This window comes from Apium graveolens, chromosome 2 (assembly GCF_009905375.1).
Source record: "Apium graveolens cultivar Ventura chromosome 2, ASM990537v1, whole genome shotgun sequence".
Classification (NCBI taxonomy): Eukaryota; Viridiplantae; Streptophyta; class Magnoliopsida; order Apiales; family Apiaceae; genus Apium; species Apium graveolens.
Window position 1 is genome coordinate 210,283,449 of NC_133648.1, and position 4,920 is coordinate 210,288,368.

Here is a 4,920-nt window from a genome sequence, read left to right on the forward strand (position 1 = left end):
TTGATCTTTAGTTCAAATTCTTGGAGTAAAAGAACCCATCGAATCAATCTAGGCTTCGAGTCCTTCTTTGAGACAAGATATCGAATTGCAGCGTGATCAGTCAAAACTGTCACCTTAGTACCAAGTAGATAAGATCGAAATTTCTCAAAACCGTAGAAAATATCCAAAATTTCTTTCTCCGTAGTAGTATAATTCAGTTGGGCGCCATTAAAGGTCTTACTAGCATAGTAGACCACATCAAATATGTTGTTCTCTCTCTGCCCAAGAACTGCTCCAACTGCATAATCACTTGCATCACACATTATCTCAAAAGGTTCATTCCAATCGGGTGCAGTTATGACCGGTGCCGTAATTAGACTCTTCTTCAATGTTTCAAACGCTGTAAGGCACTCATCATCAAACTTGAAAGGGACATCTTTCTCTAGTAAACTGCACAATGGCCTTGAAATTTTTTAGAAGACTTTGATGAAACGCCCATAGAAACCCACGTGACCAAGAAAACTGCAAATTCCCTTCACAGAAATAGGGGGTGAAAGATTCTCAATGACCCCTACCTTGGCCTTATCCACCTCAAGACCCTTATTAGAAACCTTATTCCCGAGAATTATGCCTTGATGCACCATGAAGTGACATTTCTCCCAATTGAGAACCAGATTGGTCTCAACGCACCTCTTGAGGACGTGTCCAAGATTTTGCAAGAATTCAAAAGAATCGCCAAAGACTGAGAAGTCATCCATGAACACTTCCACATTCTGGCCAATCATGTCAGAAAAAATGGCCATCATACAGCGCTGAAATATGGTTGGTGCACCACACAAACCGAAAGAAACTCGTCTAAAGGCGAACGTACCGAATGGACAAGTTAAGGTAGTTTTCTCTTGATCTTCTGGAGCGATACAAATCTGATTATAACCTGAATAACCATCCAGGAGATAATAGTACTCATGACTAGCCAACCTGTCAAGCATCTGATCAATAAAGGGTAAGGGAAAGTGATCCTTCCTAGTGGCCTTGTTTAGCTTCTTGTAGTCCATACAAACTCTCCATCCCGTAACTGTTCTTGTAGGAATAAGCTCATTCTTCTCATTTTCTACCAAAATGATACCACCTTTCTTTGGTACACATTGGACCGGGCTTACCCATGAACTGTCAGAGATAGGATAAATGATCCCTGCATCTAGCCACTTTAGAATTTCCTTCTTCACTACTTCCTTCATGATTGGATTCAGTCTTCTTTGCTGCTCGACTGTAGGCTTACTACCTTCTTCTAGAAGAATTTTATGCATGCAATAAGAAGGGCTGATTCCCTTGATATTTGCTATAGTCCATCCAATTACCGATTTGAACTCCCTCAGAATTCTCAAAAGCTTTTCCTCGTCACTACCTGAAAGGTCAGATGCAATAATAAAAGGCAGAGTAGATGCATCACCTAAAAAAGCATACCTCAAATGTTCAGGTAAAGGCTTAAGCTCAAGAGTTGGAGCTTCCTCAATAGAAGGCTTGAGGCGTTTAGGAGCTTTGTTAAATTCCTCCATTCCAAGAGACTCAAAAGGCATTTCTATCTTCCTTTTCCAGGGAGAAGCATTCAAATATTGCAATTGCTCATCTCCTTCGTCATCTTTACTGTCTGAATTTCCCAACAAGGCTTTTTCTAAGGCATCAGACCTTAGCAATTGATCGAGTTCCGATGTGACCACCGAGTCAACCAACTCGACTTTTAAGCACTCCTCATTATCAGTAGGAAATTTCATAGCATTGAACACATTGAAAGTTACATCTTGATCCAACACTCGCATTATAAGCTCACTCTTCTGCACATCAATCAAGGTTCATCCAGTTTCCAAGAAGGGCCTTCCCAAGATTATGGGAATCTTCTTATCCTCCTCGAAATCGAGAATGATGAAATTAGCAGGGAAGATGCACCTTGACCAAGACATCCTCCACAATACCTCTCGGATATGTAATAGAACAGTCGGCCAACTACAAGGTCATATAAGTTGGTTTGGGATCAGGTAAGTCCAATTGCTTGAAGATTGACAAAGGCATCAGATTGATGCTAGCTCCCAAGTCATATAAGCATCTGTCAAAAGATACTTTCCCAATAGTACATGGAATAATAAAGCTTCCTGGATCTTTAAGCTTTGGAGGAAACTTCTGTTGTAGTACAACACTTCATTCCTCCGTTAGAGCGACAGTCTCTAAATCATCTAGCTTCACTTTCTGAGAGAGAATACCTTTCATAAACTTTGCATAACTAGGAATCTGCTCGAGAGCCTCAGTGAAAGGTATGTTGATGCGAAGTTTCTTGAACACCTTCAGAAACTTCTTGAATTGCTTGTCCAGCTTTTTTTTGTAGCCTCTTAGGAAAAGGCGGTTGAGGATAGATCTATTTCTCCCCTATATTACCCTTAGGAAGAGTATGTTCAACAGTAGTCTTCCTTGGTTCCACTTCTTCATCATGTTGCTCTACTTCTTTATCAGCTCTAGCTTTTTCAGACAACTCTTGAATTTGTTCAGGATTAGCAACCTTCCCAGACCTCAAAGTAATTGCATTTATCTACTCTTTAGCTTCCTTCTTCCCTGGCACTTCAGTGTCACTAGGTAGTGTACCAGGTTGACGTTTTAGCAAGGAATTGGAAATTTGCCCAATTTGATTTTCCTAGGTCTTGATAGAAACAACTTGGCTCTTGCACATAAGCTTCAACTCCTCCAATTTAGATTTTTCATTAGCTTGCTGCAGCTGGAGTTGTTGTTTTGGTGCATACTGCGGTTGCTGAAAACCAGGGGGGTTGTACTGCTTAGCTGAATACTGATGATAAGGCTATTGAACCGCGTTCTGAGCATTGCTCCAACTGAATTTAGGATGATTGCGGTTGTTTGGATGATAGGTGGCTGGTACAAGTTGCTGCGATCACTGGAAGTTGCTCACGAACTGAGCTGATTCATTAGAAATTATGCACTGATCAGTCTCATGGGCAAAGTGTCCACCTTCATTGTCAAAGCCTTAAGTTGGACAACGATAGCAGTTGTTGCATCCAATTCTAGAATTCCTGCAGCTTTTCCCTGAGTCAATCTCTGGGAAGGATTCTAGTACTCATTAGCAGTGATCAGTTCAATAAGTTCATAAGCTTCATCATAGCTCTTAGCCCACAAGGCTCCTCCTAATGCTGCATCAAGCATGGGCCTAGAAGTAGGACCCAATCCATTATAGAAACAGTTGATAATCATCCAATCAGGCATGCCATGGTGTGGGCACTTCCTTAGCATTTCCTTATATCAATCCCAAGCCTCACACAGAGATTTTCCAGTTTGTTGCGCAAACTGGGTAAGAGCATTCCTGATTGCTGCTGTCTTAGCCATGGGGAAGAATTTAGTGAGAAACGTTTGAGCAAGATCTTCCCAAGTTTCGATAGACCCTGCTGGTAGAGAATGTAACTAGTACTTAGCTTTGTCCCTCAGAGAGAATGGAAAGAGTCGTAGCTTGATAGCATCTTCAGTCACACCATTGAACTTGAAAGTATCGCAGATCTCGATGAAATCCCTGATGTGCATGTTGGGGTCTTCGGTAGGAGAACCCCCAAACTGAACTGAGTTCTGTATCATCTGGATCGTGCTTGAATTGATCTCGAAAGTGTTAGCCGTGATGGCTGGTCTAATGATGCTGGACTGAATGTCATTAATCTTAGGCTTAGAATAGTCCATTAAAGCCTTCGGATTTCCTGCTTGATCGCCCATAACTACTATAATTGAATCTTCAACTTTCTCTTCTTCTTCTACCTTCTTTTTTCCTCCGAAAATTCCCTTCAAATTACCACAAGTTCTTCCTCGGCTTTATCCAGTGTTCTCTTACGAGTACACGACGCGTATGCATACACCCTCGCTATATAACCTGAGACAAGACAAGGAAACAAATAAGTAACAATGTCCGAGTCAATGAACTTTAACGACCACTGATGGAAAGCACATAAACTAGTAATTAACACTGCAGTCCCCAGCAGCGGTGCCAAAAACTTGTTAGTCGCTAAACACGCGCTAATATTACACGCAAGTATACGAGTTCGCAAGTAGTATAAGATATAAATCAAATTCGATCCCACAGAGACTGTATTGGTTAACTATCTAAATTACGCACCTAAGCAACAATGTAGGGTTATTATTCAGTGCTAAGACTATAACAAGTTTAGATTGTTTATAACTAAAAATTACGCTAACAATTATAACTACGAGAATAAAATAGACTGGATTAATATATATGACAAACATGAGATTCTAACTTCATTAAGTACTTCATTCAATAGCCTTATTATTTTCAACCTTAGCATGCAATGGTGATGACACTAATCAGATAACACGAAACTGATAAACGCCAACTTTCATTGCACGAATACCATTCTACCAGACATCCACAAAAGAGATAGAAGCTAAATGGGCACCAATTATATTGAGTCCCTATATGTCTATAAAATTTGACAACATAACGGTTTAAGCACACGTTATCTATCTTGATTATATAGGGCAAGTAAGATGGTTAAAATTACCTAGTAATTATGCATAACAATACATGAACCTATGCTAGCATGGCAAGTTCTAAATCCTTAAATTCACTTTCGCTTCATTAAGAATTAACACGTTATCTTATATGTTCATGACGCTCATAAGATGAATAAGCACAACCATAACTAGGTTATCATACAATCACCACACACTAAGGCATCAAATAAATAAACTAAAGAAATCCATAAATAAATCCGCTAGAACCCCACGATAACGATTATCCCATAATCGAACTCATCACCAACGCGGGTTCCAATGAAAACATGATATATCAAACGTAGTCATTATACGAATAAATAAAACCAAGTACACACAAGAATATAGGTTCAACAAAACAAGAAACAAGCATCCAAATTACAACTCAAA

General features: G+C 39.8%; 1 non-coding gene across 1 annotated transcript; it reads left to right on the forward strand.

Annotated features, from left to right (window-relative positions):
* Positions 1–3,238: 3,238 nt before the first annotated feature.
* LOC141710405 (small nucleolar RNA R71) lies at positions 3,239–3,345 on the forward strand. The gene has a single exon (XR_012570927.1). It is a non-coding gene; the product is annotated as a small nucleolar RNA R71 (small nucleolar RNA).
* Positions 3,346–4,920: the final 1,575 nt, after the last annotated feature.